The sequence below is a fragment of the Pyrus communis genome, chromosome 6, assembly GCF_041283825.1.
Source record: "Pyrus communis isolate YQ-2024b chromosome 6, ASM4128382v1, whole genome shotgun sequence".
Lineage (NCBI taxonomy): Eukaryota > Viridiplantae > Streptophyta > Magnoliopsida > Rosales > Rosaceae > Pyrus > Pyrus communis.
Genome location: NC_142570.1, coordinates 10,028,566 through 10,052,392, shown reverse-complemented (window position 1 = coordinate 10,052,392; position 23,827 = coordinate 10,028,566). Strand labels below are relative to the sequence as shown.

Here is a 23,827-nt window from a genome sequence, read left to right as displayed (position 1 = left end):
ATTCCACTGTTGTTATTTAACCATATTCAAACTAGTGGACTTATGTTATTTATTTATTTCATTCAATAACCATGCGCATAAGATTTAAACTCAGAACTTTTTAACCGGTCTATTGAACTCTGAGTTGTGCATGTCAAGAGCAGATATGAGTACAAACTAAAATAAGAGCTAGTTAAGTAATCCTATATAGTTATGGTTTGTTTAGTGAGAATCTGATTCCCTGGCATGGACATATGGGTCAAGTTTTACTCCCACACAAATTCAGGCAAAGACTTGTTGAATATCTCAAGAATATATTTATATATTTGTTGGCTGAAAAGTTGGGTATTTGCCCAACCGTTGCTTCTCTTCGAGTGAAGCATTGCAGCATATGACATACTATAATATATATATATATATATATATGTTATATATGTGTGTGTGTGTATATATATATGAATATAATATATATAATATATATTGGTGTTGTGCAGCATGTGTGTACGAAAATGATGGTACCAAAAGGTTGGATTTAATTCAACCTTGTATATTTTAGTTGAAATACAACTTTTGGTTAAAAAACATGATGCTTACTCAAATTGTATGAGTAGAATTAAACGATAAATAATCAATATTTATTTTCTGAAAATTCTAAATAGAAAACATGTCTTTTGGGTCAAGACTATTAAGAAGGGTTGTATATCTTCAACTAAAATGAAAGGACTCGATGAATGGGTGCTTTAATGCCTATAAATACCTATTGTGGCATAATGTTTCACACACAATTTTTAGAAATTTGTTTCTACACTCCTTGCTCTCTTTTCTCTCCATCACGTTCATACAATTTCTTTCTAATTATTTCTAAGGGAATACAATTCGGTTTTGCTAATCGAATATTCCATACTTTGTTCTATACTGGAAGTAACTTGCCAAGAACCCTTTAGTAAACTCATTCGAGTTGGGGAAAATAACACTTCAAGGAAATAATTCAAGTCGTACCTCAAAGTCATCATTCGGATTATTCTCTATATTTCTATATTTACACTAACAATCTTAAAGTGTTATTTTCATCATGGTGAACAAGTCTGATAACATGGCTTTGAAGATTATCAATCAAGATGTCTACAAGCTAGACAAATTTGATGGATCAAACTTCACCCGATGGAAGGATAAGATGCGTTTCATGCTTACTATTCTAAATGTCATTTATGTGTTGGATTCGAAATTGAAGCCTATTCGTGAACCAAATGACGAAGACTCGAACAAAATAGTTGTCGATCAAAAGAAGCGTGAAGAAGATGAATTGGTATTTCGAGGACACATCTTGGGCACATTATCTGATCGCTTATATGAACTGTACGCACACATTCAATCTCCAAAGGAAATATGGGAAACACTCGAACACAAGTACACAATAGAGAAAAGAGATACCGATAAATTTTTAATGTTCAAATATTATGAGTTCACTATGTTTGATAACAAACCCATCCTAGACCAAGTTCATGAATTACTGGTCTTGGTCTCAAAGTTTCGTGAACTTAAAATAGTTATTCCGGATCCTACGATAGTTGGGGTTATTATGGTAAAATAACCCCAAATATGGAATAATTATAGAAAGAAACTTCTACATATGGTGGAAGATATTAGTTTGGAGGATTTGCAAAAGAGTATTCAAATTGAAGAAGAAACTCGAAATCGTGATAAGAATTTTGCAAGTTAAGATTTCTCCAAAGTTCACTTTGTCGAAGGAAACAAACACAAAAAAACTTCAAAGTCAAAATTGACAAAGGGAAGTTCAAAAAGATCAATTCCAACAACAATCAAAAGAATGCAAATGACGTTTGCTACCATTGTGGAAAGAAAAGCCATTATATTTGTGATTGTTGACACAAAAAAAGCAAGTGAGGAATTTGCCAATAAGACCAATAGTGCAAATATGGTGGAAAACTTTGGAATTGATAACATTGTTCCAATGGTACCAATGATACATATTGGCATGATTACCGAACTGAATATGGCAGTGGCAATAAAATCCTCTGATTGGTGGCTCGACTCAGGAGCTACTATACATGTGTGCAATGACAAGTAACAATTCATGACATATGAAGCACCAACGAACAATCAAGAGGTTTTAATGGGAAATCATAATTCCGCCAAAGTTCTAGGAAAAGGAACCGTTGAACTTCAGTTTATTTCTAGGAAGAAATTGACATTGCTTAATGTACTGCATGTTCCAGAAATTAGAAAGAATCTTGTGTTTGCAAATTTATTATTTAAGAACGGTATAAAAACTGTTCTAGAGTCCGACAAGTTAATAATGTCGAAAAATGGAACGTTTGTTAGGAAGGAGTATTCTTGTGATGTGAAGTTCAAACTAAGTATTAATAATAAAGTGAATTCTTCTGCTTATATTGTTAAATCTTCCTCTCATTTATGACATTTACGTTTAGCACATATAAATTTCAGATCTTTAAAATACATGCGCACACTTGGTTTAATTGCTTGCAATGATGATTATAATGATAAATGTGAAACATGTATTTAAGCGAAAATGACTAAGAAACCTTTTCCAACTGCTGAAAGAAATACAAATTTATTAGACTTAATACATTCTGACATATGTGAATTTAATGGTGTTTTAACAAGAGGAGGAAAAAGATATTTTATCACATTTATAGATGATTGTTCTAAGTTCACTTATGTTTATTTATTGTCTAATAAAGATGAAGCCTTTGAGTGTTTTAAGCGTTATAAATCTAAAGTTGAAAACCAAAAAGGAAGGAAAATTAAATGCTTTCGTAGTGATAGAGGTGGTGAATATTTTGCACATGAATTTGATATTTTTTGTGAAGAGCATGGTGTTATACATCAAAGAACTGCACCTTATACACCACAACAAAATGGTTTGGCAGAAAGAAAAAATAGGAAACTTGCTGAAATGATTAATTCTATGATGATTAATGCTAATACTCCAAAATATTTATGGGGTGAAACATTGTTTACTGCATGCCATATACACAATAGAATTATATCTAAGAAGACACATGTGTCACCATATGAAATTTGGAAAGGAAGAAAACCAAATTTGTCATATTTGAGAGTAAGGGGTTGTGTAGCCTTTTACAAGGCACTAGACCCTAAGAGATCCAAGTTGGGTCCAAGAGGAATTAAAAGCATATTTGTAGGATATGCACAAAATTCAAAGGTATATAGGTTGCTTAATTTAGACTCAATTACAATAGTTGAGTCTAGAGATGTTGAATTTATAGAAAATAAATTCTATAATGACTACTCAATGTCTGGAAAAGAGAATGATCAAACACTTTTCTCTAATCTGGCTAGTAGTCATTCTCAAGGTGAGAAAAGAAAACAATATGAAACTATTAATGAACCAAGGAAAAGCCAAAGAGTAAGAAAATAAAAGACTCTAGGCTCTGATTTTATTTCATCTCAATCTATTGTATTTTTAGTCGAAGGAAATAGAACAAAGGTTCTTAAAAAAATACCCATAGTGTTGAATGTTGAGGATGATCCTAAATGTCTAAGCGAAGCAATGACTTCAAGAGATGCAACCTTTTGGAAAGAGGCTATAGATGATGAATTTGAATCATTAATATCTAATCAGACATGAGTTTTAGTAGATTTGCGTCAATGATCAAAAGCAATAGGTTGTAAATGGGTACTCAGAAGAAAATACAATACAAACAGGTCTATTCAGACATTTAAAGCCAGGTTGGTTGCCAAAGGTTTTAAGCAAAAAAAAGGGGAATAGACTATTTCGATACATATGCACCAGTAGCTACGCTCACATCTATTAGAATATTGTTTGCATTGACATCTTTATATAATTTGCATGTGCATCAAATGGATGTGAAAACAGCTTTTTAAAATGGTGATTTAGATGAAGAAGTCTATATGGAACAACTAGAAGGGTTTGTTCTCCCTGGGAATGAAAATAAGGTTTGTAAATTAGTAAAGTCATTATATAAATTGAAGCAAGCACCTAAACAATTGCATGAAAAGTTTAATTTTGTCATTTTATCATATGGATTTAGACATAACAGTGCTGATAAATGCATATACTCTAAATTCACAAATGATTATGGTGTTGTTATATGTTTATATGTCGACGACTTGCTAATTTTTGGTACAAACATGAAAGTTGTATCTGAAACTAAAAAGTATCTAAATTCAAAATTTAAGATGAAGGACTTGAATGAAGTAGATACTATCTTGGGAATTAAAGTAAAAAAGTATAGTAGGGATTACGCTTTGTGTCAGTCATATTATATAGAAAAATTGCTTCTTAAGTTTAAGCATCTACAAATAAAAGAAGCAAATACCCCTTATGACCCTAGTGAAACTTTGCTTAATAATTCTGGTAGGTCCATTGTACAGCTTGAGTATGCTAGTGTAATCGGAAGTTTAATGTATGTCATACACTGTACCAGGCCAGAAATCGCATTTGCAGTAAGCAAGCTTTCTAGATATATTAGTCATCCAAGTACTACTCATTGGAAAGCAATAAATAGAATTTTTTGTTATCTTAAAAGAACTATAAACCTGAGTTTAGCTTACTATGAGTTTCCAGCAGTATTTGAAGGATATTCAGATGCAAGTTGGATAACAAGTGCTAATGATAATAAGTCTACATCACAGTGGATTTTTACAATTGCCGGAGGAGCAATATCTTGGGCTTCGAAGAAGCAAACATGTATAGCACATTCAACTATGGAATCTGAATTTATAACATTAGTGGCAACACGTAAAGAAGCGGAATGGATTAGAAATTTTTTTTTGGAAATAGAGTTGTGACCACAACCAATGCCATCCATTTCTTTATACTGTGATAGTGAGGCTACTTTGTCTAGAGCATACAATAAGGTATACAATGGAAAGTCTAGACATATTAGCTTGAGACATGAATATGTCAAGCAATTAATAACTGATGAAGTTATTAATATTATTTATGTTAAATCAAATAATAATTTGGCTGATCCGTTAACGAAAACACTTTCAAGAGTTTTGGTAGTTAGTACATCTAGTGGAATGGGGCTAAAACCCTTTACAGAAAATTAGTTACCAATTAACGAAAACACTTTCAAGAGCTTTGGTAGTCAGTACATCTAGTGGAATGGGGCTAAAACCCTTTACTGAAAATTAGTCACCAATTATGGTAACCTGACTTTATCTAGAACATCACTAGTTTAGAAGTTTAATGGGTAATAACAAGTTATTGTTAAGTGGTTGTGAAAGCTCTGAAAATTAATACATAGCTCATTCCAGGATAATCAGTACAAGACTACTACGTTTAGGAGGATGAGTTTTATCTCTTAATGAGGTTATTTGTAGTTATGTCTATAGTAGCAGGGACATGGGAAGGAACCTCACCTATATGAACATAAGAAGTGGTGGCGCTTCTGCCAACAGTTGGGTTTTCTCTTGTAAATGTTTATGAAACTAGGATGAAGCACAAGGCCATAATAGTGCTTAATTAGTTTAGAAATTTCTTTAAGGAAATAAGACATAATCATGTGTGTAGTGATTCCGATTTTAACAAAAAAAATAGGTGGTTTAAACTTAGTTCACCATCATATTCGTTATAACTTTGAATTACTTACACTAATTAAAGGTTTAATTCGAAAGACACCTTTATTGCATTCATGATTATATCGGTATGCTTGTGATTAATTATAAAGAGAGAATTATTGTAATACTATTTTATATATTCTTAAGATAGGGAAGGATTGTTGAATATTTCAATAATATATTCATATATTTGTTGGCTGAAAAGTTCAGTATTTGCCCAACCATTGCTTCTCTTCGAGTGAAGCATTGCAACATATGACATACTATAATATATATATATATATATATATATATGTATGTATATATATTGGTGCTGCATTGTGCAGCATGTGTATACGAAAATGATGGTACCAAAAGGTTGGATTTAATTCAACCTTGTATCTTTTGGTTGAACTACAACTTTTGGTTAAAAGACATGATGCTTACTCAAATTGTATGAGTAGAATTAAAAGATATAAATAATTAATATTTATTTTCTGAAAATTCTAAATAGAAAACATGTATTTTGGGTCAACACTATTAAGAATGGTTGTATATCTTTAATTAAAATGAAAGGACTCGATGAACGGTGTTTTAATGCTTATAAATACCTATTGTGGCATAATGTTTCACACACAATTTTTAGAAATTTGTTTCTATATTCCTTACTCTCTTTTCTCTCCATCATATTCATACAATTTTTTTCTAGATATTTCTAAAGGAATACAATTCGGTTTTGCTAATCGAATATTCCATACTTTGTTGTATCCTAGAAGTGACTTGCCAAAAACCCTTTAGCAAACTTATTCGAGTGAAGGCAAATAACACTTTAAAAAAACGATTCAAATCATACCTTAAAATCATCATTCAAATTATTCTCTATATTTCTATATTTACTCTAACAAGACTCAATATAAAAGCAACAGTCGGTCCGTCAATCAAGTGGTGCATGGCATGACTGATCGCATCGACATTAGGAAATGAATTATTAACGTTATACTTTTTTCTAAAACTTTAAAATTAATCGGCCGTTAATTTCAAATCTGACTCAATCGAAACCAGCCTGCATAAAACAGTGAGAAATATGTTAATATTTCAAAGTTTGAATATTAATATTTAATCATTTCACAGTAACCGTTTCGATGCTAGGTCAACATTAAGCCATTTGAGATGAAGTGAAAATCACATGCCAATTCACGTGACATTCTACGTTGGCATCAGCTTATAACTCAATGGCTAGGATACTGACAGATAGATCAGATATCATAATATTATTTTGATTTGGCCGGCTAACTATATAAACAGTTACCAAACAATACAACAACAAAAACAGTAACCTCTAATTAATTAATCAAAACATTCTAGCCGTTCAAACATCAGTGGACACGTATTTGGTGTCCTAGTCACCTCATCCTTAGACAATAATAAAATATAGAGAAACCACGGTCACAGGCTCTAAAGAAAACCAAAACCACAACTATTAAGTCACTTTCATGTTAACGAATAACGTTCTCCTTAAGTTTATTTTTCTATCTTTAGTTCTACCTCTGATTTGAAGGAGTTTGCTACAATTTTTTCATGTGTTTTTGGTCATCTTATTCTTATTCGAATCAGGACTCTCCGTCACTATTATGCGATTCTTCTTCATCATTATGTGCTTAAATCGCTAGAGATTTATTCTTTCTTAGATCCGCTAGTAATTATGATTTATGTTATGGTTTAAGGTAGGGTTTTTATTGTGTTTGGGTTGAGTGAGCTTGGCTACATACAGGTTATTCTAAATTTGGGCGATGCAGGTTTTTTAGTCTATAAGAATTTTATCCACCTTAGTTTGTAAGAATTTTAACTCTAAACCCTAATCAAAGTCCTAATTTAGAATTTTTATTTAATTTGTTAATCACCCACACTGGTTTTCTTTCTCTCTCATTTACGCCACAGGCCCACAATTAACAATTCAATGTCGTTACCATCAAATATCATCATGTGGGAGATGGGGCAACCCCCCATCCTAATCTTTTTTTTTCCCAACATAATTGACTTCAATAGATCTATGGCAATGAAGCCGGCTCCATCTCTCAGCTTCTAAGTTTCACACGCGGTGCATGGCCGGTAAAATGCATTAATTTCTTGACAAAGAATGTTCCCTTTTGGCACTATATTCCATCTAGTTTGAGCTTTGTTTTCACCAAACAACTGGTTTTTTTAGTCTTAACATTTTTCGGCTGTCCTTAATTTCATGAAGTTTAGCACATGGTCATCTGGTAATGTCTTTTGAGAAACCGACTAGGAAGTCTTTTCAGAAACCATAAACCCTAGCAAACTACTATCATTGCTGCTGCTGCATATAATACAAAGATTAAAGTACAAATTTTTATCCATCACTTTTAATCCTAGTCTCATTACCACCTTAGGACTTATGTGTCACGTACACTACATCAATTATGATTTACGATGTGTGATCGCATTTTTAACAAAAATTAGTGTTTAACGGTTTATAAGTCTCACGTATTGGTGAAACTGAACCCGCTCTAAATTACATTTTGGATTCAATTCTCGTTGTAAACTGTCACTTGTATACGAAAAACGATGTGAAAAATTAGAATAAAGTCATGTGTGCCACAAAGCGTATTCCATAGTGACATTGTTCATTTAGTATGAAATGATACATACTTGTCATTGATATTCAATTCATTTATATGTATATCATATCAATACAATAATCTTATAATAAAAAAGCTAATAAAACTTAACAATTTAAAAGCTAACGCAACAAAATTATATTTTTTTTAATGATACGTAATATTGAATAGTATGAAACATGAATGACCATAATTAAAAATAAAAAAAATCCAAACAATTATGAAAAACAAATCTAGCAAATAAAACATCTGTAACACAAGATGCTATGTAACATTGAATTCACACCTCAAAAACAATACTGAACAAATCTTAAAACTTGTGTGTCGCATCCATATAAATCCAGTTAGGAAAATAAAAGGTGGGGAAAGCAAAGGTAGGAGCGGATGTGGATCATGCTGAAAGCATTGTAGTGAATCGCAAGGGGCTAATTGCATTATGACACTTTGTGTAATGGGTCATGTTCTCGACACGTTGAAAAATTTCTTCTCCTCTAGATGATTACATCACACAACTCAACCTCCTTACTCTTCATTTGCATGTAAATCTCCAAACTGGACACAAATATACATATGTGGAATTTGCATTTCTCTAAGACTATGTTTGAGTAAGGGAAATAAACTTGAAATTTGAACAAAGTTCAAAGTTTATAAATTGACATGCACCAATTCTCTTGTTTGGATTTATAAACATAGACATTTAGAATGTCTATGTAGAAAAAAAAAAAAAAACATGAAATTTAACCAAATTTCATATAAAATGTGTTATTTCCTAATTTTTATGAGTGAGAGTTTCAAAATAAAAAATACAAAAAAGGAAACTCAACCATGAGTGGCACAACCACCCACCCATCATTGCCGCCATCGTCATCGTAGCCACCATCACCCACTGCCTTCGCCACCACAATTACCAGCACATTTCATAACTATCTTTCATTTATATATTAATGACTCTATACCCACATTAAACTTGGCATTCAAATTCTGTTGTTCTTTTAAGTTAGCGAAACAAGAAAATTCACAAATCTTAAAAAGTAAAATTCCATAATTTTTAGTTCTACCATTTTAGAATTCCTTAGTAATATTAATTTTCTTATCCAACAATAATGTGATGAAAAATGAGGTTTATTACACACTTTCTCCTCCATACTTAACAATATGGATAATATAGAGTGCTAAATCTAGGTTTCACATTTCAAACTGAACAAACTAATTACGTCGGAGAGATAATGCTCAAGCTTAGCCCATAAACATGCTTTATTTTTCATTAAATTCTTGTAAAAAAAAATGCAAGAAAGTCATTTTCGTTAAAGGTAATTGGCTGAAATGATTCACTTTTGACATTTAGTTGTTGAAATGATCAAAATCAAATATTGATGATATATCGATTATATACCAACAACATGCTAAAAATGAATCATTTTAAAAACCTAATATCAAAAGTTGATCATTTTAGTCAAAATAAATCTCTTTAGTGACTCACTTTTGTGCCCAAACAGTGCAAATACTAACCGCTGGGGTTCAAATAGTCATTCAATATCTAGATAATATAATTATTGTACAACTAAATGCATGGGCTTATAATAATATGAATTTTGTGAATGTTAGTACTATTCACTTTTTATTTTTCACACATCCTTGTTAATTTTATCTATTAATCTTTTTCAATTCACTTGTTCTGAAAGTGAAAATTGAAAATGAATGTGTGAGAAGTAAAAATATGTGCATGAATATCACAATTCTTTTGAGAATAATGAAACCTTCGATAACGAAGACCATTCACCGTGCAGGGAAGAGGCTTTGAGTTGGTCATAACTTCGGAATTTGGTCTTAAAATCTTTTGATAAATAACTCCTGACTATTATCATATTATATAGAGATGAGGATGCGAGAATGAGATGAATGAAGTGAAAAGGAAAATGTTAGGGAGATCATCTTTTTAAGTCATGTTATATAAACTATATGATATGGTGGTTCTTAGTTGGACTTCTTTAAATCATTAAAAAAAGTTTAATCATCAACCGCTACATCATTTAATTTACAGAATATGATATTAAAAGACAATCTCTCTAGCATTACATGAAGTGAGAATTATTATTGCATATTAATTAATCATCTCAGGATGCAAATAAAACGTACTTAATCGCTGAACTAAACATATTTGCTTTTATAGGCTCAAAAGCTTGAAGAGTACGTTAAAAGAACATTTACACTTTGAAATGTGAAGCATGTCGTAAAGTAATATTTTCCTTGTAGTTCATTGTCATGTAATCAAGTTTTATTTTTTTCTTTTCTAGCACGAATAATTTAGCTTTAGTTTTCTTCCTTATCTCTAATCTTCGTCCAAATTTCCTGTTTGCTAATTACCATGTAGTATATTCATGAATTAGTTTTATGTTGCTTCACGTCATTTTTTTCTTTTACAAATAATGTGATATTTACGTAGAAACCTTTACAATGGGTCGTTAACTTATCTGTGACAACTAATAAGTCACACTAACCCACAAAAAATCACAACGCACTATCAAATCCACCACATAGATATCAGTCTCGCATGGTGTGAGACAAAATGTTTTGTATTGGGCTGGTAATTACAAGGGAATGTTAAGGCTAATCTTGGAACAAAATCCCGAGTCAGCGTGCACAAAAAGGAACAAGAAACGGTCTCGTCCCCGACAATCCGTGGCCCCATTAATTCGCACCATATTTAACTGCCAAAAACCACTCGCCTCCCCTTATCTTTCGACATTACTCCCTCTCTCTCTCTCTCTCTCTCTCTCCCCCCCTCCTGCTTCCCATTTCTCTCTTCTTCTTACTCTTCAATCTCAGGAGAGAATAAACAAAATCGAAAATCCAGAAAATGGGCGCAACAGATAATCAGGGTTCGTTTCTGAACCGAATCAGCATCCGAAGAAACCAGGTGGTGTCCATGGACGGAAACCACGAACAGGAGCTCGAAGACCTTGAACACTTCCAAAAGGACGTCGCGGATCGCTTCTCCGACCTCCTATCTCCGCCGGAGGACTGCCCTTCCGGCCCGATTTTATCAATCGCTTGGGTCCGGAAGCTCCTCGACGTCTTCCTCTGCTGTGAGGCCGAGTTCAAAGCCGTTCTGTTGATGGGTCGAGACCCATCACAGATTACCAAGGCCCCGCTCGACCGGCTCGTCCCCGAGTTTTTGGACCGCGTTGTCAAAGCACTGGACATTTGCAACGCGGTCTCACACGGAATCGAGTCGATCAGGCATTTTCAGAAGCTGGCTGAGATTGCGGTCTCAGCTTTGGAACAGAGGCCACTTGGTGACGGCCAGGTGCGAAGAGCGAAAAGGGCGTTGCATTCTCTGGTGACGGCGATGGCGGTGGAGGACAAGGAAGGAGGAGCAAACAAAGCAACCGAGAGATCTTGGTCTTTCGGTCGCAGACAGGGTGTTGCCGCCCCAAGTAAAGACCGAGCTGTCGGGCATTTTCGGGCCTTGTCGTGGGGAATGTCGAAAGGCTGGTCGGCAGCAAAGCAAATTCAAGCGATGTCGAGCAATTTGGTGGCACCGAAGGGCAATGAGGCCTCTGGGTTGGCTCAGCCGGTGTATATAATGAGTGCGATCATGTTGTCTGTGATGTGGATGTTGGTGACGGCGATTCCGTGCCAAGAGAGAACCGGGTTGATAACTCACTTTCCGGTCCCGAGGAATTTGTCCTGGGCGCAGTCCATGATCAGCCTTCAGGAGAAGATCGCCGAGGAGTGGAAGAAGAAAGAGAAGAAGGGGTCGGCAGGATTGCTTGAGGAGATGCAGAGGATGGAGAAATTGGGGCAGTCTTTGATTGAATTTGCAGACTCGTTTCAGTTCCCCGCGGAGGCGGAGAAGCTGGAGGAGGTGGCGGCGCAGGTGGCAGAGCTGGCGGAGAATTGTAGGAGGATGGAGGAGGGTTTGGTGCCCTTGCAGCTGCAGATCAGAGAGTTGTTTCATAGGGTGGTGAGGAGCAGGACCGAGGTGCTTGAGGTGTTGGACCAAGGCGGTAAACACTCTGCGCCAATCATGTAAAGAATAATACTTGGGTCCTAACCGGTCAGAAACTCGTTCTTCGGCGTCATATTGCTCAATGGGCCATGAACAATTGGAAGATGGTTTTATTTTTTTTGATCTTGGAAAGTGGATTAGTTTAGTTATTAAAGGGGTTTCTTCTTGTAGGAGTATATATAGCTAATAGCCTAATGGCTTCAGTCTATAAGATTGTGCTGAAGTATATGCTTTGCTTACCTACTCTGTTTTTTTCTCCATGTTTTTGTGTTAATTTTTGTTTATTTGAGTGTAGCACTCTAATTGAAAAGAGAAAATGTATATACCCAATTCAGTTGGTGTTTTCTCTTTTCTGTTTGATTAAATTTGAAATCATCAAAGATTCAGTGGTTCTTCAGTTGTCTCATTTCTCATCTTTGTCAGTATTTGTTCATGCAAAATTTCCATACATCTAACATTAGATTTTAGATGAGAAAGTTGTTAGCAATCGAGGAAGTCAGAAAAATAAGGATTTTTGTGTGTAGTTAACCACATATCTCTATATCTGAATTGTGTCACGTGATAAGAAATATATGTTCTAGTTACAACTCAAAATATCTCCTGATGAAGACAAAATAAGAATTACTAGGTCTTACAATACCCAGGTTGTTGGGGTTCTGTAGCTTCGGTTTGGCGTTCAAGTTTCAATATACTCAAAAAAGTGCTACAGATACTACCAACCGAAAGTGTAAAGTTATAACCGCAATTGGGGCAAATACAACCCTTTACTATTATTTTGTCACTAACTAGTAAATTAGAGTAAACTAAAATATTATTCTGTACAGATTGTATAATAAATTAAAATTGTTAAACAAATGTTGAGACTGGCTAGGATCGGATTTGGCTGCATTCCTCCTTACACGACGTATTATCATTTCAGTTTACAAAGTCTTAGTTTGAAATGTTTATTTAATTTGATTATCTAATGATTATCTCGAGAAAAAAGAGGTTTGTTTAATTTGAAGAACATTTAGTAATTTATATGTAATATGTGTCAAATTGACAATTCTAATAACAAGTAATATGCATATAATTATATCACCAACTTTTATTTATATAGATGGCAAACTGGTCTCTAAATCGAATAATTTTTTTTTTATTATAAATTATTGGCTTAAATGTCAAAATGGTCCCTGTGTTATAGTCATATGGCCAATTTAGTCTCCGTGTTTTCAACTTGGCTAATTTAGTCCTCGTGTTTGTCTATGTTAGCCAATTAAAGACATTTCATCCAATCTCTTTTACAAAATTCATAAAAAAATTATATGAGATAGAATTACCTTTTCTCTTTACAGAAAAATGAAAATCCATGAGAAATAACACATAAAACTTCCAATTTGAAAAATGGTTAAGGTTGTGACATAGAAAAGATGGGGTAATGTTAGGGAGGAAGTCGGGGAGTTGGGAGGAGAATAAATTTTCTTTTAATTTTTAATTTTATTTCATTTTTAAATATTTTAAATCAAATAATAATTTTGTAAATTAGTTTATAAATAATTTATAAAAAAAATTTACGGAAATTAGATTGAAATGTCCTTAATTGGCTAATGGAGAGAAACACAAGGATCAAATTGGCCGAATTGAAAACATATGGACTAAATTGACCCAACGACAAAAACTTAGGGACCATTAACATTTGAGCCTAAATTATTTTAGATGATAATAAAGAGAATAATGTTTGTTGGAACCAAATTCACGCACCTCGACAGACGGAGGAGATACACGAATTCGACTACTTGTAAAAGAGAAACAACCACGATTAACCTTAGGTATCGATGGGATACAGGCCAAAGGCTCTCCGACGATCAAGTTAGTAAGCAATATAAGATTCAAGAAGTGGGCAAGAGAATAAAGTATGAGATAATTGCATCACCAGAAATGAACCCAAGATGGGTGTGTTTATACTAGTCAAGAGAGACCTTTTAGGATATTGAATCCATATTAAACCGGGAGAGTCCAAGAAGATATCTAGAAGTAGGTATTTTCACTTAGAAGTGTGATTACTTGCGCTACATGTCAATCTCTAGTTTGTAGGAATCTCTAAGAATATAGGAAATCTATATGATTTCCAATCGGATTAGGTTTCCGTATCTTGTGGTAAACAAGAATGGTCAATCTTAGCGAAATTAGCGGACTTCAACTACCTTTTCAGAGCACAACAGGATATGGTGGCATCGTTGGCCCATGACCGACAGACTTCTGAGGTATATATATTTCGATCTATTTTATTCTGATTCTGAAAAATCATGGTCCCACAATGTTCGAATTATGATGTCATATACAATGAAATCACGCTACATCGTACAACCTTTTATGCCATCATAACTCTATATCATGACTTGGAATTTTAGTATTATGAAAGTTGGAAGGACTAGCCAATAGCCATTGAAATTTGATGTAGGCAACAAAGTATAATATCACATGCAAGACTGCTGAAATGCATACCTACAACTTATTCCAAAAGGTGGACCAGACACCACACCAATAAGCCATATGGACCAGCCAAGCCTGTGACTTTGTTTTTGGCAAAACAGGAGAGCACTCCTGTGACTTTTGAGGCCTCTTGGGATTTGTTATTGATTACTCTTTCACATTTCACATACGATCCACCAATTATGTTCTTTTTTTTTTTTTTTTTTTTATTATCACTCATCAATGGAATCTGCCTAATTGGTATGGTTTTCAAGTCTTACCCATAACAAAGGGGGAATAAAACTAGAAACAAACATTACTATAGCCACATTTATCCTAGGAGAGAAACTTTTATTACGTGAATTTTATATGTTTATGTGAAATCATATTAATATAGAAATTATTTGTCAGTAATTCAACTTCTATGAGAAATGAGGTCCGTAACTTTGTAAATTCCACTTATGCTCATGTATTTTCTATAGATACTATACTTATATCCAAACTGATTATGTTGAAGGCTTAAGGTTAAACCAATTTGTTGTATGTAGCTTTACTTTGAGTAAAAGACATAACTCTTATAGTAAATAAAAAGCAGATATCAACAAATTTTTGGCTTAGTAGCATTTCTTTTTTCAATGTTGAAAGAGGACTGAAATTTGAGTACTCCTATCTCGATGATTAGAACAATGCACGTAGGCACTTCAACAGCTTGGACAATATCCTCCAAATAGGTTCATAACTTGATACGTCCATCCCATATGAAGTAGTAAACAACGACATTTTATGAAATTTATTGGTTTCCAAGTCCCTATAAATGCTTTATCAAAAAAAAAAAAAAAAAAATAAAATAAAAAAACCTATAAATGCTTTTGATGGTACCCAAGACATTTGATGAGTTCCCCCACCAAAGCTACTGAACATCTACTTTGGCGTTTAAAAAATATGTCATTGTTCGCCTAAATTTGTAAATGTGTGACTTTGCCTCTTCGCTTTTATTTCGTGCCCTATATCACTCTATTTTTTGAAGTTATCCAGTTGTTGTGTAACTAGGTATTGAGACAAACTTCATGAAGGTAGGTTAGTGGTCTATTCCGGACAAGTTTACCTAGAATCTTCGTAGTTGGAGATGTTGCAGCGTTTCCACTGAATGTATGTTTTTGTCAAACCAAGCAGAAAATTCTTTCACAATCTGAATTCTGAAAGAATTATGTTTTGCTCTGAACATATGTATAACAGTGTAGCACGAGTTAAACATGTGGATCATGCTCGTCGATCTACACATCATTGTGTTAGAGCAACTCTAGCTCTCTCTAAGAGGCTGGCCCAAAGCCTAAAAAAATAGACTGGCATCCAAAAAAAACCCCTCTACCCCTAAAAATAGGCCAACCCAAAGTCCACCCTAGTTTGTAAGCTGGCCCGAAATTGACCGAGTGAGGAACCAGCCTGAGTGAGGAAGGCTATTTTTTCGCGTCAAGCACGTGGGAAACACACGCGAGTGAGCATGCGTTCCCAACAGCTAACAGACGGCGGGCCCTGCGCTACAGGCTCACTAAAGGGGCACGGGACATGGGCCACGTGGCACGTCTTTGGCCGATGGATTTCGAACAGCTAGTTTTTATGAACCATTGGATTTCTAACAGTAAAAAAAGTTTGAATTTCAAACCCAACAGCTAGTGACGTGGCAACATCTGGGCCGTCCGATTCCTAGATTAATGGTCCAAGATTTTTGGCCAAAAAAACATTAAAAAATGTCAAAATTCTTATTGTTGGCCATGTGTCCAATTTTGGGTTGTTGGATTTCATTCTTTTTCAAATCCAACGGTTCGGATTAATTAACTTAATAAAAATTATTAAAATTTGTTTTAAAATACAGAAAAAATAAAACTAAATTTTATTTTATTTTTCTTCTATAAATACCTAACCATCATCTTCGACGGAATTGGTTCAAAATCTGATCGGAAATTTATCCACAAAAATAGTACCTTCGAATAATGACACGTGACTTGACATGATTGGTTAAATATCCTATCCGAAATTAAAAATAAAATTATTTTTTTATTATTTTATTAAAAAATTAATAATATTTTAATACGAATTGACTAGACTTTGGGCCAGCTCATTTTTTAGGGATGTAGATGCATTTGGCCAATTACTATTCATTTAGGTGGATTAAATGGACTTTGGGCCAACTCATTTTTTAGGGATGTAGTTGCTCTTAAAGCTTTAGTAAGTGAACAAACTAACACATAAGTTGGACTCTCCACATTTGAGAATGAAGGAAGCTCCAGAAAAATTTGGTGACAATTTTTTGGGGACAACAGTAAGAATCTCTAACCTTGTATTCTTTTTATCTATATTTTTAAGTTTATTTTTTTTGGATCATCTCACTCATTCCTTTCTCGTGGTTCACAGAGTTATTTTATTGAACAGTTGGAGAGACGATTGAAATTGGGAATTTTGATCCCAAGATTGCTACTTTCTGGATAGATTTTGGTAAATAATCTATTTCATACATGCACATCTTTCTGTTGACATATTGTATAATGGAATGGATGGCTAGGATTATGACATGTGCCAGTAGATTAGTGAAGAGATGTCTTAAAGTTGTTATAAGGCGTAAACTATAAATACTTGTAATTATTACAATTGACAGTTAATGAAATATCACTACATTTTTCACAACTCTTTCTCTCTCTAACTTCTCTATTCTCTCTTGGGATTGTGTAGTGTGTAAGGATACTTGTAGGGTTGATATGGTATCGGAACCGACCATGGCCGCCGCCGTCGGTTGACAATCCTTGTGCTTCCGCTACCTTTGTTCTTTGGTTGTGACATCATCATTCGTGTTCATTGGTGTTTTTGGTCGATGCTTACTCCTTTCTTTGCAATCGGTGATTGAAACCCTAGAATTTGGGGATTTTTTTCCTTCAAAGTCGGTGCTTGTTGTTGCGTGATTTCGTCTATACATTTTCATCGCTTGTGAGGTGTTCTCTTATCTCACACCTCATCTACTTGATTATTACATGATTCGTGATGTTGTATTTAACATTTCTTTGTTGGGGATTGCTCTTGATTCTGTGTTGTGCTTGTTTCTTACAATTCTTGATTGTTGTTCTTGAAGTATGGTTGTTAATTGCAATTCTATGTTGCGATTATTCACTGTTGCAAGTCTATGTACTGTTGCATTTGTTCATTGTTGTAATTTTGTGTTGATTCTTCCGATTGCTTAGCACTAAAGCAATTTGATCTCCACAATAGTGAATTCTACCTTGTTATCTCTTACTTAGTCACCAATTTTGTCTTTAATTCCACGTGTGGGGAACACTGTAACTGTGAAATTGGACGACTCTAATTATGTTACTTGAAATTTTCAAATGGACTTGTTATTGGAGGGAAATAGTACATGGGCTTCATTGACGGAAGTATTCTATGTCCAGAGAAATTTGATGAAATTGATTCGGAAGATAAGAATGTTGACAATGCTTAGACAATTTCTGATCCATACAAAGTGTGGAAAATTCATGGCAAGGCTTTAATTACTCTTCTTGCTACAACTTTATCTTCCTCTGCATTATCGTGCATAATTGGTTGTCAAAGTTCTAAGGAGATGTGGACAATTTGCGAAAGAGGTTTGCTAGTAAAAATCGTACTAGTATTGTCGAGATGAAGATTGACTTACAGAACATTAAAAAAGGACCATAAAACATTGATCAATACTTGCAGCGAATTAAAGATTTCATATACCAGTTGGTTGCAATTGGTGTTACAATATCAGTTGAGGATATTGTAATTGTTGCTTTGAGAGGGCTTCCATCTGAATACAATACAATTAAGGCAGTTATAAAGGGCAGAGAAATCTGGTATTTTTTACTGAACTGCATTCTCACTTAAAGGCTGAAGAATCTACTTTAAATGAAACTACCAAACAAGTTCCGATAATGGTTGCAACATTTCACATGGGTTTGTCACAGTGTATGAATATGGGTCATCTTCTAGGCCATTTGTTACGCCTCCTTATGGTTTTACTCAGCATCCAATGCAGTCTATGCCACCATTGCAGCCTATACAGCCTATGCAGTCTATGTCACCTATGTAAGTCATGCCACCACTGTAACCTATGCAATCTCTGCAAGGTTTTTCACATCCTCATATGTTACCTGCACCAGTTGCCTATAATACTCAAAATACATCTACATCTTATAATAATTTTCGAGACAATAATTTCAAATCCAAAGGGAAAGGGAAGAAGTTTTACTCTAGTTCTCAGACTTCTCCACAATCACAGTTTGGTTTATCTGGTTCTCAAATTGTGTACTCAACTCCTAGACAACAACTGCTACCACTTACTTTGATCGAAATAATGCTTCCACTTAGCCATCACCATAACCTTATCAGTATCCTCAGTATTATCGATCCACTGTGATGCCTCCTTCACAACAATCCTCATCTCCACAACAATATTCTCTATATCCACAACAACCAACTAAACTTCATATTAACAACCATCACCACATGTTGCTATGAATGCTAGTATCGTGGCCTCTCTTTTAGCACCTTAACAAAAAAATTTGGTTGGTCAATTCTGGTGCTACAAACCATATTACCTATAATATCTCAAATTTACAAGAGTTAGTTCGTTATCCATCATCTGAGACTGTCACTTGTGCTACTGGTGAAGGTTTAATAAATGCAAATATTGGCAATACTTGTATTTCTACACCACAACGTAATTTTCATCTTAAATTTGTGTTGCATGTGCCTCAGTTATCACAACACTTGTGTTCAATGTATCAATTATGTAAAGATAAAAAATGTCAATGTACTGTTGATGAATTTTACATTTATATACAGGACAAGGTCACATGTCAAATATTCTACAAAGGACTGAGTAAAAATGATGTGCATCCTCTTCCAATATTCAAACCCTCAATGTTCATTCCTTCTCCAGCTTACTATCTTGCTGCTTTTCTTGGTCAGAAAGTCTTCTCTGAGTTATGGCATTATAAATTAGGCCATCCAACTAATCTAGTAGTGTCAACTGCATTAAATGAATGTAATGTGTCTGTACCTAGATCTCATGTTACTCAATATTGATCTCGTCCAGCATGGTAACGATCACCACGCCAATGCTACTAGATCTCATGTTACTCAATCCAACATTTCATCACAACAACAATGTGACTTTGTCTGTTCTTCATCAAATGGTTCTAGCACATATGATCCAGTTGCTTCTCCAACAAGGAATTATGTATCATCACAGTCTTTGGTTGATTCAATTATACACACTGAGGAGAACCTAGATGTTACTACTTCTCAGGTTGCAGATCTTCATCCAATGCAAACCAGGTTAAGTCGGGCATCTTAAAAAAAAAGCTTATGTTGCCCAACAGTCCTCTGATTCTGTTTCTCTCAAAGAACCACATATTTTGCAAGTTGCTTCTAAGTCTATGCAGTGGCAAGCTGGCATGAATGAAAAAAATGGAAGCCCTTCTACAACAACAAACATGGAAACTTGTTTCTTTGCCTCCAAACAAGAATCTTGTCAGATGTAAGTGGATTTATAAAATAAAGAAAAACTTAGATGTGTCAGTGGCAAGATATAAGGCTAGGTTAGTAGCCAAAAGGTTCTCTCAAGAAGTTGGATTAGACTATTATGATACCTTTAGTTTGGTTGTGAAACCTACACTTGTTAGGTTGATTTCAGCATTGGTTGTTTCTTTTGGTTGGAAACTCAAGTAGTTAGATGTTAAGAATGCCTTCTTGAACGGTTTTCTTGAAGAAGAAATCTGTATGTCTTAGCCTTAAGGTTTTGTCAATAACCTACATCCTGAGTATGTTTGCAAGCTAGAAAAATCTTTGTATGGTCTCAAACAAGCCCCATGAGCTTAAAATGAGAGATTTTCTAAGTTTATTCTTCAATTAGGGTTCAAGACATCCTATGCATACCCTTCTTTGTTTGTTAAGTCCACTGGTAACTCCATTGTTGTTCTTCTGCTCTATGTGGATGATATCATCCTAAGTGGTGATAATGATGTGGTTGTTCAATCTGTGATTTCTCATGTTAACAAGGAGTTTGATAAGAAAAATCTTGTATTTTACATTTTTTTTCCTTGGGTTACAAATTAAGTATTAGTCAATAGGTCTTTTTGTTCATCAAAACAAGTATCTGAAGGAATTGTTACAGAAGACTAATATGGAAGGTTGCAAACCATGTCTTACTCCCTGCCATCCTAATTAGAAACCATTGACTTATGGTAGTCCTCCTGTTTCAAATCCAACAACTTGCAGAAGTCTTGTAGGTGCCCTGCAATATCTCACCACTAGGCTAGATATAGCCTTCTCAATGAACCAAGTCTACTAATTTATGCACTCACATCTTCAAACGCACTTTGCTACAATTAAGTGCATATTGAGATATCTCAAGGGTTCTATGGACTTAGGTTTGTGTTTACACATAGTTCACTTCATTTGAAAGCATAAACAGATGATGATTGGGCTGGTGATCCCTATGATCGCCGGTCAACAACTGGTTTGTGGTGTTCATTGGTTCAAATCCTATTGAGTTTCAAGAAACAACATATTGTGAGCAGGTTTTCTACAAAGGTAGAGTATAGGGCTATAGCCACTGCTACTGCAAAAGTGGTATGGATTCAACAATTGCTTAACAATCTTCATTTGCCACATTCTAACATTCATTTTCTACATTGTGATAATATTTCAACTATGATACTAATTGCTAATCTAGTCTTCCATTCCAAGTCAAAACATATTTAAATTGACTACCATTTTGTGCGTGAAAAAGTCCAACAAGGCACCATTATGTTATAGTTTGTTAGTTCTAGTCATCAATATGCAGATATGTTTACAAAAGGGTTGTGTTCTCCACAGTTTCGGTTTAATTTTTCCAATCTCATGCTTGGTTGGTCCCAACATGCGATTGAGGGAGGACGATAGATTGTCTAATGGAATGGATAGCTAGGATTTTGACATGTGTCAGTAGATTAGTGAAGATATGCCTTAAGGTTGTTATAAGGTGTAATTATTACAATTGATAGTTGATGAAATATCACTACATTTTTCACAGCTCTTTCTTTCTCTAACTTCTCTCTCGAGATTACTTAATGTGTAAGAATATTTGTTGTGTTGATATGTGTCATTCTCTGCATATGTACATGCTAAGTTTATTCTTGATCCGCTTTAGGTAAATTGAAAGGTGTTCTTCTTGAGAGTGGAAGTCCCGAGGTACTCTCTGTTTTGTTTTACTTCTTAGCTTTCCCAAAGTTTTACAGTGAAGTCCAATATCTTATATAGCATTATAGATAGAGAAGTCATGATAATAGGAAACAGATTCATGATTTAGTTTTCAAGGGGTATGTGAATTTTTTTGTAAAATTTTGCTAATATTATGACTCAACTACCGCACTTTCAATAATTACAATGTAAAATGTAAATGTATATTTTGGTGTGATGTATTTTTCGGGCATTGCGATTCCTGACATTTCATGTTGTATTGTATAGGAATTTCAACTCCTTCCGAAACTTGCAAGGAGCCAGCCTATTATCGACAAAGCCAAGCTTCAGAATGCATCGTCAGTTGATGAGACACTGGACATTGTCCGGTCATCGTTGTAGGTTGAAGCTGCGGTTTAGCAAGGAAGAGTGCAGCTTGTTTATGTACTGTCAATCATAACACAGAGTTTCACATTTGTACACTCCGATGTTTCAGTAGGGAATAAAAGCTTCTTCCACGTCGTCAATCTTCATTTCACTTTGGTGAAATTTACGGTAGTTGGTGCAGCGATGCCTTTCGGAAGTACAGAGATGGAGAGCGGTGTGAGTTTCCATTGTTATGGGGCTATTTGTCAGTCACTGTTCTTTACCAACAGTATTTTTGCTGTAATTTATGTAACTTGATCAAATTACTCGTATTAATAGTTGGATGAAATTAATCAAACAATTTTGGAAGTTATTTATACATAAGGATTATAATATAGAATTAAAAATTCAGTAATGAATCAAGTTCAACAATATTAGTATAGTTACATGATTGATCCATAATTACGTACTCTTCCTAAAATTGAACATTAAAGTTAACATTTCTAATTGATTAGCTATTTCATGGTCCCGCAACTGACGTAATTTTTTCTATTTGATTTTAATAAAATTTCAACCCTTCGACAAAAAGAAAACTGAGTTTAGCATAACTACAATAAATTAAATTATGGCCGCTTAGTTTAATTGAAATGTAGTTTTTTTAATTGAATTGTTTGCAGTTATTAAAATATAACCACAACTATTATTCTTAAATGTTGATGAAACTGGTCTGGCAGATGACATCCGTGCTTATGATGGATGTGGAAACGTTGGCGTTCTAGTTTTTTAATTTAGATCGGATTGAAATTCTCGACAAAGTTTTTATCAAGGTCCATTATACACCATATCCTCTTTGCTTGTACGTTTCTCTACTTCAATGAATATTGTAATGTTTCAAAAAAAAAAAAAAAAAAAAAAAGAAAAACCCGAATGAGAATGGGACATAATAATTATTTTTTTGGGTCTGAGGATAAGATAATTAAAAGTCATAAAAGAAATTATGTTAAATTATTGAAAAGTATAAAAGAAATTTGGAAAAATATATATAAAAGAAATGTGGAGTAGATGATGTTGGAAGTATAAATGGACGGTTAAGATAATGACATGTGTCACTAGATGCTAGAGGCTGTTCTAGTTGATAGTAGTGCTTGTTTGGAATCAGTTAGAGAAGGTAATATTGTTGTAACTTCTTCATCCAGAAATACAGAACTATCTTCATCTTGGTTCAGCTTCTCTCTACCTAATTTCTCCCTCTAAAACTCTGTTTCCTTTTCTGCAATATTACACGATTAACAGATGACACTCGCCATCGATATCCCAATTGCTGATTTAATTAACAAATTCAATATAATTTTGGGAGTCAATATTTAATCATCTTATGGGGAAAATTTCTTTGGTGGAAGTTTCATTAAAGTTGTTGTGGCAGAAGAGACTTGTTCTTCCCCCAGTTTTCAATGTCCTAGTTTTTCTGTAACACAATAAAATGTCCTAGTTTCTCACTTAAGAAATTCCTATATATTGACTTGTCATTTTCATCATTTCTCTGTCAACCAAGTTAGGTTTTAAAATTTGCTTCAAATGGCTC

The 23,827-nt window shown here is 34.2% G+C and overlaps 1 long non-coding RNA gene and 1 pseudogene across 2 annotated transcripts; both read left to right on the top strand.

The window, feature by feature from the left end:
• The first annotated feature begins 10,925 nt into the window (after positions 1–10,925).
• On the top strand, positions 10,926–12,604 carry LOC137709674 (protein ROH1A pseudogene; annotated as a pseudogene). The gene has a single exon (XR_015963587.1). The product of XR_015963587.1 is annotated as a protein ROH1A pseudogene (transcript).
• Positions 12,605–19,867: 7,263 nt separating this feature from the next.
• LOC148696269 (uncharacterized) lies at positions 19,868–22,621 on the top strand. The gene is made up of 2 exons (XR_015963586.1): positions 19,868–21,891; positions 22,168–22,621. It is a non-coding gene; the product is annotated as an uncharacterized LOC148696269 (long non-coding RNA).
• Positions 22,622–23,827: the final 1,206 nt, after the last annotated feature.